Source organism: Bison bison, unplaced genomic scaffold (assembly GCF_000754665.1).
Source record: "Bison bison bison isolate TAMUID 2011002044 unplaced genomic scaffold, Bison_UMD1.0 scf7180017864148, whole genome shotgun sequence".
NCBI classification, from domain to species: Eukaryota; Metazoa; Chordata; class Mammalia; order Artiodactyla; family Bovidae; genus Bison; species Bison bison.
This window is the reverse complement of record NW_011494720.1, coordinates 3,853,975-3,871,147: the sequence shown is the minus strand read 5'-3', so window position 1 is coordinate 3,871,147 and position 17,173 is coordinate 3,853,975. Positions and strand designations below refer to the sequence as shown.

Sequence of the window (17,173 nt, the reverse complement as noted above, 5' to 3'; positions counted from 1 at the left end):
TCTCTTTCAGAATTTTTCACAGTTTATTGTGATCCACATAGTCAAAGGCTTTGGCATAGTCAAGAAAGCAGAAATAGATGTTTTCCTGGAACTCTCTTCCTTTTTCCATGATCCAGAGGATGTTGGCAATTTGATCTCTGGTTCCTCTGCCTTTTCTAAAACCAGCTTGAACATCTGGAAGTTCACGGTTCACGTTTTGCTGAAGCCTGGCTTGGAGAATTTTGAGCATTACTTTACTAGCGTGTGAGATGAGTGCAATTGTGTGGTAGTTTGAGCATTCTTTGGCGTTTCCTTTCTTTGGGATTGGATGGGCTTAATGCTATTAGAAGACATTAATTATTACTCACTGTTTTTAATGAGTGTTTTAAGCAAAAGGCAGGATGTAGATAGCAATAAAGACAGGGTGAATACTTTTCTAGGTTCTTCTCACTTTAAATTTAGATCTGCAAAAGAGTCTAAACCTTATTAAATACTAATTTGTGTTATTTTTATCATAATTTGGTGAAAGAGATTATTTGGTGGGAGAGTGAGATTAAGGATAGCAGAAGTAGAAGGTACAATTCTGGACTCCTGTTATGGACAGAATGGTGTTCTCTCCAAATTCATGTTATAGACCTAACCCCTAGAGCCTCAGAATGTGACCGTATTTAGAGATAGGGCCATTCAAGAGGTAATTAAATTGAAGTGGGAATGTTAATGTGAATCCTAAACTAACTGTGACATCCGGATCTTACACTTCAGCCTCAACAACCCTGAGAAAATAAACTTCTGTAGTTGAAGCCTCCCTGTGGTATTCTATTGTGTCATCCCTAGTAAACTAATAGAACCACCCGTATGATGGATCATACACAGAGGGGAAGAAACACAAATGTGGGTTGTATATAGTGTGTATAGGTGGAGGGAGCAAGAAGAGAGAGAAATAAAGTAAGATTTGGGGGTAAACACACTGAGGTCTGAGAACTGAGTCTGGCATTGACTATCTACATGACTTTGAGCAAATAAGTTACTGGGTTGGCCAAAAAGTTAGTTTGGGGTTTCCCATAATATTTTTTGGAAAACTCAGATGAACTTTTTGGCCAACCCAGTGTTTGCCCTTCCTGAGTTTCAGGTTTGTCCTTCATAAAATGTTTTCATTATGAGGGGCAGGGCTGAGAATTGGAACTGGGAGGTGTTCCTGAGTGTTTATCGCTCTGCCCCTTCGTTGCCATGTACCTGCTTTCCTGAGAGCAGCTGTAGGGTGAGGGTGTGGACACTGAGACCTTTCTGCAGAAGGATGTCACAGATCGTCTCTGGGTCTTGGTTTCTTGACTGCACAGAAATAAGGGGATTGCATTGCACTGTTGAGCTCTAACCCAAGGTCATTTCTTTAAACTCTAAAATGTTACATTTTTAAGGAATTTAAGGAAATGAGTTTGGATGAGAAGGCATGGAAGGGGATTCTGGATAAAAGTCACCATGTATACTGAAGCATTATTAAATAATGAGAAAACAAGCACTGATGAGGTTAATTTGCCTGTCATGGAGAGCTTCTTAGAATCAGATACCCGAGTGGGTAGAACCGGTGAAGAAGGAAGTTGAGGGTAGTTTCACTGGTTGAAAGGAAAAGCTTGTGATCAAGAACTATTATTCATTTCTTTTAAAATTAGTGAGATATAATTTTTGTGAAAGCTCATTCTAATACGTATGTGTAAGATGGATAGATGCAGGAAGAGGAAGAAGGTTGAAATATAGGGAGAAGAATAAAGATAGGTGGGCCTGGTGATGGTTGCGGAGATGGAAAAATGGTGACGAGTGTATGGTAGAAATTACTAAGGAGCGGGTGTAGTAAGTGAAGGACAAGGGAGCCCAGGAAAATGAGAAGCAAGGGTGGTGAACCAGGCTCTTGAGGGGCAACTGGTTTTTCTTCCTAAGAAAAACACCTGTCTGGGTCAGTGTCGAGATGGAAAGGGCTGAGTAGACAGCCAGGAAGTACCAGTGTTCTCGTTAATTTTCTCATGACTTAAAACAAAAGACTGTTTTAGGCATAGACAGACTGACTCTATCTAGAAATGCAAATGAGGATTTTTTTCCCTTTTCCAATTTGAAGATAGGTGGGAGAGTTCCCAGGTTAATGTTATAACCATTTGTGGTACTAGGAGGTCAGCAGAGAGCTGTCAGTAGGTGGCTGTCTATGGATCTGATCATCCTGGCCTCTTGTTTTTCAGGATCTCTGGTTTCTGTTCCAATGACTTACTCTGCCAGGAAGCCCTGATGTAACAAGTACCTCATTCAAGATATCAAAATGGTTCTTCATTTTTTTTTTTTTAATTTGTTCAGTGTTTGCTCCCAGTGGTGTTAGGGGTGAGCCTGCCTGCCAGTGGAGGTAGACGTAAGAGATGTAGGTTTGATTCCTGGGTTGGGAAGATCCCCTGGAGGAGGGCATGGCAACCCACTCCAGTATTCTTGCCTGGAGAATGCCATGGACAGAGAAGCCTGTTGGGCTGTCATTCACAGGGTTGCAAAGAGTCGGACACGTCTGAAGCGACTTAGCATGCAAAGTCCTAGGTGATGCACTGAGAGTTGGGAAGGAAAAGATAAATACAATGCAAACCCTTTCATCAAGAAAAACCTGGGCGAAGGGCTGACAGACTTGGATATGGACTTGTGTATGCTCCTAAGGCAATGTGACAGTACTGCTACACAGCTGCATTCGAAACCTTATGGGGACTTATGCAGAATGACTAAAGCTGTTGGGCTGTTGATCAACGCTGACTCCAGATGATAACTGTGTGTTCTGAAGGCGATCTATATAGTTGCGTATTGCAGAGTCAACAAATAGAAACATAAAGGAACGTGGGAAAAGAGAGGAAACCATTATTAAGCATCAACTAAGTGCCTGAGACCAACTTCCCTGGTGGCTCAGATGGTAAAGCATCTGCCTACAATGTGGGAGACCCAGGTTCGATCCCAGGGTTGGGAAGATCCTCTGGAGAAGGAAATGGCAACCCACTCCAGTACTCTTGCCTGGATAATCCCATGGACGGAGGAGCGTCGTAGGCTACAGTCCCTGGGGTCGCAAAGAGTCGGACACGACTGAGCGACTTCACTTCACTTCACTTCACTTCACTTCAAGTGCCTGAGACCAGCTGGGCAAATTCACGGGAACTGTGTCCCTTTTGCCCCAGGTCCTAAATTATGATCACTTAAGAGATGCAGACATTGAGACTATGGTTTCCCCAAAGTCCCACACAGCTAGTTGGAAGCAGAAGCAGGATTTCAGTGTTTGTCCACAGACCTTCTACCACGTGGTGTGGTTACAACTAAATGAGACAAATTAAGCATGGGTGAAAGAGGAAGTGGGAAAACTGAGTTTTGCTGCCTCTGTGAAAATACGTGTGTGACTCAGAGATTTCTGACAGCAGGACCCACAGTTTGTGCAGTCAAGGTCTGGAAATATTTCAGTTACTAGATGCAGGAGATTTTTTTAACTCAATGACAGAGGCTTTCTATCAGCCAAAAGCTGTGATAAGCATTTCTTTGAGCTGGTATATAGACATACCTATGAGAGCAAGGTGGCCTCTTTGAATGTTTGACACTGAAAACCAAGTAAGTATAGGTGAATCTCATTTATTTGGAAATTATCTATACCAAAAACTCATACATCCAGCATACAGCAGAAATCAGCAAACCAGTAAAACTGTGAATACTCAAATAGATATCGTCAACAACAAATAATAAATTCCATGCACTATAGTTTTTATTCCATTCAAAATGACCTGAAGCCCTCAATTTTTTTCTTATTGCATATCTGCTTTCCAAATCTATTGGAACATAGAAGAAATTTTTCATTAGTACTATTGAAAACAGGGAGAAATAATGTCTGACATGAAAGAAATAGACAAAAATATTTAAAAAAATATAAAAAGCAGCTGTAAGAGTTCAGAGATCTCAGCATCAATTCAAATTATCGTCAAAGACCCTCAGGATCCTAGGAATTACCCTGTGTTGACTGAAAAAAAAATGAACCCCCTAAAAATTGAGAATTATGTTTCATTCAGTGGACATTCTGAGGACTTCAAGCCCAGGGGACAGGACTCTCAGATCACTGTGAGGGGCTGCTCCTAAAGAGGCAAAAGGGGAGCCAGGATATATAGGAGTTTTTTACAACAAAGACTAGGTAAACGGAACATCAAAAGATTACGGTTAATGAAAGAAAACCAGGTATCTCAAGTTAATGAATTTAGTGCTTTTGCATGTATGGGGAGATGCAGGAGTCTGGGCTCACTGAAATATTCCTTTGATGTGCACCTCAGCTATCTAGGGCCAGTATCCTGTGCTTTTTCATCCCGTATGTCCTCAGGGTGCACCACTGGGGGCAGCTGTAGCAGTTGACTGCTGGATGTCAGGCATCCTGTTTCCATGCTGAGTTCCCTCAGAGCTCCCTATAGGGGAGGCAGCAATGGGATGGCTTGATGGCTGCAGCATCCTTTGTTTACTGACAGGGCAGGTGGCATTGTTAATTCACACCTTGTAATATGCCCATGCAAGAAAGCAGATTTTTTAAAAATTTTAATTAATTTTTTAATTGATGGATATTGTTTTACAGAATTTTGTTATTTTCTGTTAAACATCAACCCGAATCAGCCGTAGGTATACATATGTCCCCTCCCTCTTGAACTTCCCTCTCATCTCCCTCCCCATCCCACCTCTCTAGATTGTTACAGAACCCCTGTTTGAGTTCCTGAGTCATACAGCAAATTCCCCTCTTGGCTATCTATTTTACATATGGTAATGTAAGTTTCCATATTACTCTCTCCATATACCTCACCCTCTCCTCCCTTCTCCCCATGTTCATAAGTCTGTTCTCATGTCTGTTTCTCCATTGCTGCCCTGTAAATAAATTAATCAGTGCCATCTTTCTAGATTCCATATATATGCATTAGTATATGATATTTATCTTTCTCTTTCTGATTTACTGCACTCTGTGTAATAGCCTCTAGGTTCATCCACCTCCTTAGAACTGACTACTGGCTGAGTAGCATTCCATTGTATATATGTACCACAGCTTCTTTATGCATTCCTCTGTTGATGGACATCTAGGTTGCTTCCATGTTCTAGCTATTGTAAATAGTGCTGCAATGAACACTGGGTACATGTGTCATTTTCAATTTTGGCTTCCTCAGGGTATACGCCTAGTAGTGGGTCGTATGGTGGTTTTATTCCTAGTTTTTTAAGGAATCTCCATACCATCTTCTATAGTAGCTGTATCAATTTACATTACCACCAGCAATGCAAGAGGGTTCCCTTTACTCCACACCCTCTCCAGCATTTATTGTTTGTAGACTTTTTGATGATGGCCATTGTGACTGGTATGAGGTGGTATCTCATTGTAGTTTTCATTTGCGTTTCTCTAATAATGAGTGACGTTGAGCATCTTTTCATGTTTGTTCGCCATCTGTATGTCTTCTTTGGAGAAATGCTTGTTTAGGTCTTTTCCCCACTTTTTGACTGGGTTGTTTGTCTTTCTGATATTGAGTTGTATGAGTGGCTAGTATAATTTGAAATTTAATTCTTTGTCAGTTGTTTCCTTTGCTATTATTTTCTCCCATTCTGAGGGCTGTCTTTTCACCTTGTTTGTAGTTTCCTTTGATGTGCAAAAGCTTTTAAGTTTAATTAGGTCGACTTATTTATTTTTCTTTTTATTTCCATTACTCTAGGAACTGGGTCATAGAGGATCTTGCTTTGATTTATATCATTGAGTGTTCTGCCTATGTTTTCCTCTAAGAGTTTTATAGTTTATGGTCTTACATTTAGGTCTTTAATCAATAATGAGTGTATGGCATTAAGGAAGTGTTATAATTTCATTAGTTTACATGTAGCTGTCCAGTTTCCTCAGCACCACTTATTGAAGAGCTGTTTTTGCCCCATCATATATTCTTGCCTCCTTTGTCAAAAATAAGGCACCCATGGGTGCATGGGGTTATCTCTGGGCTTTCTATCTTGTTCCATTGGTCTATATTTCTGTTTTTGTGCCAGTACCATACTGTCTTGATGACAGTAGCTTTGTAGTATAGTCTGAAGTCAGGAAGCTTGATTCCACCAGCTCCATTCTTCTTTCTCAGGACTAAAGAAAGCAGATATTTTTAATGTTGACTCAGAGTCATTAATAGAAGATTAAACTGCAGGCTACTTTTCTAAGTACATAAGAGGTATATAGTGCATTCATAATACATTCAGTTGTGTAAAATAACTAACATGAAAAAAAGTGTCATTGCTTAAAAGGTAAGAAATCAGCCATCTGAAAACTTACTAGTTATGCAAAGTAATGTATACTGAGCAGAGCTGGTGCCTTATCATTTAACTATGAACTTTGATTTCCAGCTACAAGTTTCGCTGGCATAGGGGCAGGTGGCCCAGTGCTAATAACCTCCTGTTGGTCTGAAAGAGAGAGAAAGAGACCGAGAAGATAAACTCCACCTTGGCAGGGACACACCATGCTGCCTCAATTCCTGCTTCTCGCTGTAGTTACCACGTGGAGTAGTGGCTGCTGCTGCTGCTGCTAAGTTGCTTCAGTCGTGTCCGACTCTGTATGACCCCATAGATGGCAGCCCACCAGGCTCCTCTGTCCCTGGGGTTCTCCAGGCAAGAACACTGGAGTGGGTTGCCATTTCCTTCTCCAGTGCATGCATGCATGCTAAGTGGCTTCAGTTGTGTCCAGCTCTGTGCGATCCCATGGACAGCAGTCCACCAGGCTCCTCTGTCCATGGCGGGTGAGAGTAAATATCCTCAGTCAGTCTTTAGTCCCTTTCCTTATCTTCCACCAAAGAAACTGGAAAGTAGGAACAAAGCCCCTTGCCCATGGCCTCTATGGAGTGCTGTTACCACATGTATACTGTTCCCCCAACACACTCATACAATGTCACAGCAGTAACTAATTTTCAAGTGTGTATTGAGTAATCATATTGACAGCTTTTTGTTTTAGTTCCTTATTCTTGTCCTACTCTAGTTGTGCTAAAAGTACCAAAGTATCTGATAAAAATTCAAAAGAAGGCTGACTCACAAGGAAAAAATAAAAGGGAGGGGCTTATATAATTTGCAAAGTGTATAATGAGTCTTCACACAGTACTGATTCTTAAGAGATGTTTTAAATGTCAGTTTTTTTCTCTCTTTGTCAGAGAAATGCTGACCCAAAGTTTCACAAAGCTGTTAAATGTCTTTTCAGAAGTTATAAGTACAGACTTAAGAAATGGATTTATTATGTCAGGGCTGATGGTGACCTTTAATGTCAAAGTGTCTATGAAACTTGTGCAGCTTCTAATATTCCCTTTTATTTAAAAGAAGATGCCTTAGTTCTCCAATTAAGAGAAACCACTATTTCCTAGGCATAGTATAGCTCTCAGTAAAATATTTGCAAACACTTTGTAAAATGCTGCCTAAACAATTTGTGTGTATCAGACTTTTGACTTCTTCTATGCCCTGGACACCCTTGGCAATTGGAAGAAGCCTGTGGACCCTTCAGCTGGGATATTCTGGGTGGCACAGTGGTAAAGTATTTTGGGCTTCCCTGGTGGCTCAGATGGTAAAGAATCCGCCTGCAATGTGGGAGACCTGGGTTCTATACCTGGGTTGGGAAGATCCCCTGGAGAAAGGAAGGGCTACTCACTCTAGTATTCTGGCCTGGAAGATTCCATGGACAGAGGAGCCTGGCAGGCTACAGTCCATGGAGTTACAAAGAATCAGACATTAGTGAGCAACTTTCACACTTCACACACGGACCCTTATTCAGAATAATGGTTTTAAATGCATAAGACAAAATACAAAGGATTACAAAGAAACCAGATATGTAAAAACATAATAATAAAAATGTGTGATATAGTAATATGTGCGCTTCTATATTAATGCATTAAATAACAATCCAGCAGCAAGTCTGGTGACATTTGAATGATGGTGAGGAGCATAAGTGATATTTGGAGAGAGCTGCAATAACCCAGCTGGAGACAAGAACACCTGTGGTTTCTATGGGAAACAAAATCACAGACCCTGATAATACTTCTGTGGTTTGTTGTCAGCGTTTGTATTTGAAGGAACTGTTAAATTTCAGTTAGAATTCAGTGAAACTGAAGGTATGTTTTCCCCATTTGCATGTATAGAATCCCAGCGTTCTGTTCACAGGATCCATGAGCCTCAAACTAAGGGCCCTTAGAAGAGGAAAATCATTCTCATGGAATTATGAGCATGGTTGAGATAGTTTCTTCAAAGAAATGTTTGCATATAATTTCCAAAGCAGTTATGAACATTTATATTTTTAATTTTAAAATGGAAATGTCATTCATTTATATTCTTTTTTTGGGTTCATTTTGTTTTTAATCTTATTTATTTATTTTTGGCTGTGCTGGGTCTTTGTTGGTGCGTGAGGGCTTTCTCTAGTTGCAGCGAGCGGGGGTTTACCCTCTAATTGTATTCCGTGGGCTTCTCATTGTGGAGGTTTCTCTTGTCACAGAGCACAGGCCCTAGAGCATGCAGGCTTCGGTAGTTGCGGCTTTTGGGCTCTAGAGCACAGGCTCAGTAGTTGTGGCACACGGGCTCAGTTGCCCCACAGCATGTGAAACCTCTCTGACCAGGAAAGATTCTTCCCTGACCAACCGTGTCCTCTGCATTGGCAGCTGGATTCTTAACCACTGGATCACCAGGGAAGCCCTCATTTATATTCTCACTTATAATCTGATTTGTTTTTGAAACCATTTGAAGCAACTTGAAGAGATTCATACAGCAAACTATAATAGGATGGCAAGTTAGTGGATGAGAAAAAGGAAAATATTGATATGAAATGTAAATGGTGTCTTGAAGTAAAATTAATATACAAAGTGTATGTGGGAAGGTTCTAAAGTACTCTTGTACTTTACAAGAGTACAATGGCAAATTTAATTCTAAGTTTAACCTTCAATGTAAAGGGTAAGAAGCAATTAGCTACAGATTCATGATCACATCTCCTGAGATGCCCGGCTCTCTCTCTACTAACACTAGAGAACAATTCTTCTGTTAGCTTTGCCTCATACTCACTGTCTTAGCTTGAGCTGCTGTAGCAAAATACCCTAGACTGGGTGGTTTAAATGACAGACACGTATTCCTCACAGTTCTGATGGCTTACAAGTTCCACGTCAAGGTGACAGCTTGGCTGGGCTCCAGTGCAGACTCTCTTCCTGGCTTGCAGACGGCCACCTTCTTGATGTGTCCTTGGAGGGTGGAAAGAGAGTGATTGTTCTCTTTTATGTTCTTTTCTAAGGGCACTAATCCCATCATGAGGTTTCCATCCTTATGAGCTCTGAAAGGCCCATCTACAAATAACCTTCACACTGGAGGTTACACTTCAACATCTGAATTTGGGGGTGGAGGGATACGATTCAGTTCATAGCAACGATACACTGGGGAATGAAATTAACGGTACATTTGAAAACTTCCTTTGTTTTATTGGGCTATCTCTTATAATTTCTCATGTAAACCAATGACATGTTTCTACTGGCCCAGCTTACTTTAGTAACAGATTTTAAACTTTCTAGTGTAAATTTTTTTAAAACATTTTGAAGGTATGAAGTATTGTTATTTATTTTTAGTATCACCTCCTTGGTGGCACTTGAAATGTGGATTAGTGATTATTAACTTTCATGTGTCATAGACCAATTTGAGACTCTGGTGAAAGCTGTCAATGCAGACACACATTAAACTCTGTATACAATTTCAGGGAATCACAGACCTCCTGAAGTCTCAGCACTCTAAGAGTAAATAACTCTGCAATATACAGTAATAGATAGGCCTTTAGACATATTATATAAATATTGTTTACTGTAACTGAGCATTTGACATGGATTGAGAACCAGCCAGTTGGATTTAATGCTCTTGGCAAGCATAGGAATGCAGTTATTCCATGCAGCAGATTAAACAAATGCTTCAATAACTTGGAGAACAGGAAAGCTGCAGGCACATTTAACAAAATACAATGCTAATATTTCAAAGTTGGAGGGATGTCTGTGTTAGCCAGACCCAAGTCTTGTGCCCAAGATTCTCAAGTTCCTTGGAGAACATCACAAATCTCCAGCTACCACCATTTCATGGTCCCAGGAGAGGACGCCCCAAACATGGACATAATCCTCAACTCCCTCTTCACCCCCTTCCCCCCATCATTACCATTGCTCAACTGAGACCAGGCTGTAATGTGAGAAACTGGAGCTAAACAAGGTACAAATATAATACAGACTTACAAAGAAAAAGCTCTAAGAAACTCGGTATTGAAAAAACATGTTAGAAATGACAATAAATTTCACATTTTAAAAAGCTGACAAAATACCAGAAACAGCACATTAGTCAGAAAATTAAGGTCATTTAAAAACTAACTGCCTGACAGATCTCTGAAATACTTTGCCCCTACATGTTTAGGTGTGTGTTCTTTGGTGGCCTCGTCACACGATAGTGATCTTAGAGTCATTTTTCTCTAGATAGCATAGAAAGATAATCCAGTCTGTCTGGCATAAGCTGATTGGAATTGTTTTCATTTCTACTGATTGTTCAAAAAAAAAACTTCTTTTGGGCTTCACAGCTTATTGCTGATAATGTAAAATTTTAGGGTTTCTCTCTCCTGTTTTGTTCGACCGTGAGCTTTAAAATTTGGAAGGATTTTCCCCGAACTTGCTTCAGGTTTATTTGAAACCCTGTTTCCCTTCACTTGTCATAGACACAGAGAGACCTATTTACACTATGATATGATCTCTGGTCCTGAGCCATCCTTTGACTGTGCCAGGTGGGTCGGCCAGTGGAAAATAGAGTATTACTGGAAGTTATTACCACACTGAACAGCTGGCGGTAACCTAATTGTACAAAGAGAGTGCAAGCAACATATGTATTCCAGCAACAACAAAACAAGTATATCCCTCTCTGTATGCCTGCTCTCTGATCTCGTAAGTCGCAGCTCAACCTCGTGAGAGTTTTTTGCTCTTCTCTCTCCCAGGCGGCTCAGGGGTAAAGAATTCACCCTGCAGTGCATGAAACGCAGGTTCAATCTCTGGGTCAGGAAGATCCTCTGGAGAAGGAAATGGCTACTTGCTCCAGTATTCTTGCCTGAGAAATCCCATGGACCTGGCAGTCTACATACAGTCCATAGGATCACAAAGAGTCGGACATGATTCTGAACTAAACAGTGAACAGCTCTCCGCCTACTCCAAGGGCTGCCAATATATGGCTGTGGCCATTTTTGTAACACCTCCATAGAACCTTCTAGTAAGTATCCTTAGGGTTCAGGCTCAAGACAGCCAAGACAGAAAGAAGAGGAAAATTTTTCTCCTCCTGATGATGTTGGTTAACCTTAATAGGAATTACTCATTTTCTATTGAAAGGAGAAGAGATGTTCTTTACTCTTTACAGAAAGGTTGCTCTCCATTTCCTTTACTTTCTTTGGGCTTGCATCATTTTTTTTTTTTTTTCAGTTGATACAGTTTTCAGTTGGTACAGTCAGTTTCTTGTATGAACAAATTAAAATGTCTCCTTTATTGGAGATGATATAATTGACTATAATAACTCATGAAATGTTTGGGAAGTTAGAGTTAAGCTGTTGGCCTAAATTTAGTTTGTTATTAAGGTGTTCTAATAACAATTAGAACAAACCAATTCTAAAAAGACATTTGGGGAACAGTTTAAGAGATTGTTAAATCAAAGTGGTGTGTATGTGAAATATCATCATCCTATGTTTTCTAATATGTCCTCAACGTTTTTTCTAAGAAAATTTTTCTATATTTTCCATAGTTCTCTAACACAGAACCAGTTGATCCTGAATCGATGTTTTTCAGTGAATTTTGAGAGAAACAATCTTTTCTTTCTGTCATTATGTAGCTTTCCCCTTCAAAGAACACAGAAATATTAAACAATGAATATTTGATATGGCACCAATCATTGAACCTTATAAGTTATTGGTCTTGTTCTCAAAAGCACTTCTGTGCTTTATGTGCTGGTTTCAAATGTTGAAAATGTCCATGTGGACTTTTACATTGTTCTGCACCCTAGGACCTCCTGCTCAAAAACCAAGATAAGAAAAGAATGCTCTTCAGAGCATTACGGCTCATTAGGGTGCCGTCCAAAATCTCATACATGCCTGATAAAGTTAGTGGAATGTCAGGGCCTCTGCTGTGATTAAAGGATCTAAATGTGACTTGTCAAGTAGCTCAAATATTAGCTCTAATCCCCATTTGCACAGAGCTCTGAGTTGTGGCTTTGTAGACACAAAGCTGTATGTATAGAATATCCCTTGTTACAGTCCAAATTTTCCAAATGAATAGAAGAAAATGGAACAGGAATACACAACAAGTTAAGAGTGGGTTATCTCTGGAGTTGGGCTCATGGATGATTTTTGTTTTCTTTTGTTAATGCTTTTCTTTTGCATTTTAAATTTAAAACAATGTAAATATATATATTTTACTATAAAAAACATAAAAAGTGGAATTGATGCTGTGCTTATTGGCAGAGCCATCTTGGAACAAGGACATGGTGGACAAAGGTCCTGAAGACACTTTGTTCCTTCGAACACTCAATAATAGGCATCATGTCAGACGTGCCCATCAATTTCAGGTTTAAAAATATGCTCGTGGTTGTTGTTGTTGTTTAGTCACTAGGTTGTGGTCCGACTCTTTTGAGACCCCGAGACTGTAGCCCACCAGGCTTCTCTGTCCATGGGATTTCCCAGGCAGAAATACTGAAAAAAATGGGTTGCTATTTCTTTCTCCAGGGGATCTTCCTGACCAGGGATGGAATCCTCATCTACTGCATTGGCAGGTGGGTTTTTTACCACTGAGCCACCAGGGAAGCCCATGCTCTTGGGTAGGCATGCACGCCTAGTCATTTCAGTCGCGTCTGACTCTGTGTGACCCTATGAACTGTAGCCCACCAGGTTTCTCTGTCCATGGGATTCTCCAGGCGAGAATACTGGAATGAGTTGTCATGCCCTCCTCCAGGGAATCTTCCCCTCCCACCATTGCAGGTAGATTCTTTAGGGCTGAGCCACTGGGGAAGTCCATGTTGCTGGTAGGGGTGGTGAATCAGGAGCCTACTCTTGCAAGAAGGGCCAAGCAATTAGAAATGTAGTGACTTTAGACCAACAGGAAAGAGAAGGGGAAAGCTTCTTGTATAACCTGCATTTAGCATTTGCATCTCATTCATCCACCCTCAGTCCCACCATCAGGAGGTGAGTGGGGGAGGGTGTAGGTGGGAAGGTCCTGATAGCCTCTCCTACTTTAATGTTCCTTCATTGTTACTGTAAACCACTGATGCTGACATTCATGAACCAGCATTTAATGTAGAATATCCGTTGTGTTCAGGGAGAGGTACAGAAGGGGAGTCTTCCTAGGTCAGGAAGTTGACATAAGTGAATTTGTGCTCATGTGAGTTTCTAGGGTGTGTGTTGGAACTTTGGTGTTAGTGGTAAAGAACCTGCCTGCCAATGCAGGAGATGTAAAAGATGGGGTTCAATCCTTGGGTTGGGAAGATCCCCTGGAGAAGGGCATGGCCAGCTACTCTAGTATTCTTGCCTGGAGAATCCCATGGACAGAGGAGCCTGGTGGGCTACAGTCCATAGGGTCATACAGAGTCGGACGCAACTGAAGCAACTTAGCATGCACGCATGCATGTTGGAACTTAAGGGAGGGCAGACACAGGTAAAAGGTGTGATTTCAGCCTCTGGGAGGAGCAGAATAGGGAATGGTAAAGCTGAGAAGTGACTTTTGTGTTTCGTGTTTGTCTGTCTTCTTTAAATCCTCTTCTGTGGCAGCTTCTTTCCCTCACCTCTCATGCCTGGCCCCCTGCTGCCCTCTGGCTGGTCCAAGACCTACAATAACTCACTGTCCAAATCGCTCTCTTCCCCTTTGTTTTCTTTCTCCCTGTGCTTCCTTTCATTCTCATCAAGTGTACCCTGAGTGCACAGCATATCAAAGCCCAGAAAAGTCTGAAAGTCATGAACTTTACTTCCTTCATGGAACACAGTCTCTTGAACCACGTCAGGATGAGAGTTGGCCAACACATGTGGCAAAGTTATGCTGCAGCCAACCAACTGCTAATGTACTTGTGCATGTCATAGCAGGGTCACTCCTGGCTGGCAGACAGCATCTGGTGAACAGCTGAGCAGCTTCAGAAAGGACTCAGAGGCGTGTCCAGGTGCAGTGCATGGGGTCCAAGAGCCCTGGGAAAGAAGGGCTGAACTTATCTGCAGTTTTGGTTTAGACATGGCAGACTCGAATGATGGACAGAAAGCTTCCAAAAGCAGCTGGACTAGAGCAAGCCCACAGCCTCTCCTACTTTAACGTTCCTTTGTCTTCCCTCTAAACCACTGATGCTGATATTCACAAGCCAGCATTTTATATGGAATACATACTTTGGTCAGGGAGAGGTACAGATCAGATCAGATCAGATCAGTCGCTCAGTTGTGTCTGACTCTTTGTGACCCCATGAATCACAGCACGCCAGGCCTCCCTGTCCATCACCAACTCCTGGAGTTCACTGAGACCCACGTCCATTGAGTCAGTGATGCCATCCAGCCATCTCATCCTCTGTCGTCCCCTTCTCCTCTTGCCCCCAATCCCTCCCAGCATCAGAGTCTTTTCCAATGAGTCAACTCTTCGCATGAGGTGGCCAAAGTACTGGAGTTTCAGCTTTAGCATCATTCCTTCCAAAGAAATTTCAGGGCTGATCTCCTTCAGAATGGATTGGTTGGATCTCCTTGCAGTCCAAGGGAGAGGTACAGAAGGTGAGTTTTTCTATGTGCAGGAAGTGGACACAAATGAATCTGTATTCATGAGCATTTCTAAGGAGTGTAATGGAGCTTTAGGGAGAGAGAGCCCTGGGTGCCTGGAAAAAGCTGAGATGAGGGAAGTTTGGCCTCATGAGAGGAGGTGGGGTTGTGGATGCAGAGGTCACTGACCTGGATCCTCCCTGTTCTCTACACCTCCTCACACAATCCCTCTTCCAGGGTATCTGGGTTCTGGAGAGAGAAATACAGTCAACTGAAAGTGTGTGTCTGTATGGAGAGCCCTCATCAAAGTACTGATTAAAAACAGACATGTTGGGGGTTTGTTAGGGATTCAGGGTAGCACAGGGAGCCACCTGTGAGAACTGGGGTGGCAGCTGTCTACAGAGTAGTGGATGCCAGCCAGCCAGAGCTGCATATTTCAGGACATTCATCTTCATTTGTAAAATGGGAATAAAAACAGCATCAACTTTACAGAGTTGTTGTGAAAACTACATGATGAATGCCCATACAGCACCTAGCATAAACACAAATGAAATAATAATCAGGGCTTAATAAACGTGGGCTATTATGATTTTCGGGCTTCCCAGGCAGTGCTAGTGGTAAAGAACCTGCCTGCCAATGCAGGAAATGTAAGAGATATGGGTTTGATCCCTGGATCGGGAAGATCCCCTGGAGGAGGGCATGGCAACCCACTCTAGTATTCTTGCCTGGAGAATCCATGGACAGAGGAGCCTGACTGGCTACAGCCTATAGGGTTGCAAAGAGTCAGACACGACTGAAGTGACTCAGCACACATGGACACTGTGATTTTCATTGTTGTTTCGTTCTTTTTGTGAGATGCCTTCTCTCTGCTTATCTTCTACTTATTTTCAAGTGATTGTACAGCATTGATTTTATTTGGTACAATAAAATGGATTTTGGCCATGTTTTTGTTTTTAATCAGAGAAATTACTTCTTGGGATGTCATAGAAAAGGGTTAGATTAATCCTTAAGTAGATCAAATTGGAGCAAAATTTTTTTAAATGATTGTGGCATCTCCAGTTTGAATTTTTACTGAATAAAAATGTTAGGCACTAATGTCATTTTCTTTTTGCTCTAAGAAGATTGTGAGAATAACTAATAACATTTGGTAGGGGTTAATATAGTATTGAAAGCAGTCATTTGAACAGTTTTGAACTCATTTTCAAAGACATAATTGGAATAATTTTCAATAGACATCAGTCCTTATTTCTTAGGAAATGACAATGATTAAATTAACTGCAGACAGCTTCTCTTATTGTTGTTTGAAGACAATGGGAGTCTGTTGAGAATTGGTGGGGGGAAAATGAATGGTACATGTTCTATTAAAGACTTCACTGCTGAAACATTTTTCATCCACTCTTTCTGTCTGGCTGTAATTTATACATTTAAGGCATGGTCTTCAAATGCAGCTTTCTTTACTGTATTTGACCTACATAATGAATTCAAATGAAGGATAAGAATAATGCTTTTCCTAAGGCTAAGATATAGGTTTTTCTTGGAGGGGGTGAATGATATGCCAACTCAGAAAGAAAATGATGCTACATTTGCAGCATTCTGTGGAAGCTGAAAGGAGAATTTTGTTCCTTCTTTGGGTATTTTCAGGATTCTGTCTCTGCTTCCTTATGACACTAAGCCCTGGATAAGGGTGAAGTATCGCACTCATTATTCAGGCATTTGAAATTACTCTTTTCTTTTGAAATGAGATATTCAAAGCATTGAGTGTCAGAGAAATTGTGCCTGGGTGGAAGAGTAAATGGATCTTAATCTGTCCTCTCAGTGTGAGGCTTTCTGGAGGTGGTGAAGTGGTTTTAACCAGTGGAAAATAGCACCCAATTTCTTTAAGATCTTCCTAAACTCAAAGTGATTTCGTCAGTACATCTGAGTCCAAATACCACCCAGATAAGCATCTGCAGTCACATTTACCTAGACATGGGTGGTATTACTTTTAAAATTTCAGTATTACTATAAAACTTGTCTGGCTTTTACGCCCATGAGTGCTCTTGATGGGAAAACCTGTTTGTGTTCTTTCTGGCTGGAATGTCTACTTAGAGATTCATTCTTCTGGCTCTGAGCAAGTTACATGCACTGATACCCCAACTTTTCTTGAGTTGGCCTTCAACCAAACAATACCAGGATTGTGAGGTCCAAGACTAGAAAGAAAAATTTTATAACCAGTTTAATATATCAATTCTAAGAAGTTCTTGTACAAATGCTGATTACCACAGCTGAAACAGTGCTGTTTTCTCTGCTTTGAAAAGCAGAAGGAAGTGACATGAGTCTTGTTGCGGGGAGAAATATGGCTGGTTCACTGCTAGGTGCTCTAAATACAGACGTGAACAGAAGCCAGTGACTTGGCATTCGGTACAGCTAACATTCATCTACTTTTTTTTTTTT

The 17,173-nt window shown here is 41.1% G+C and overlaps 1 protein-coding gene across 2 annotated transcripts in view; it reads left to right on the top strand.

Moving 5' to 3' along the window:
• Nucleotides 1-17,173, top strand: part of IPCEF1 (interaction protein for cytohesin exchange factors 1) — a 170,697-nt gene that overhangs the window by 30,233 nt on the left and 123,291 nt on the right. The window lies entirely within an intron of this gene.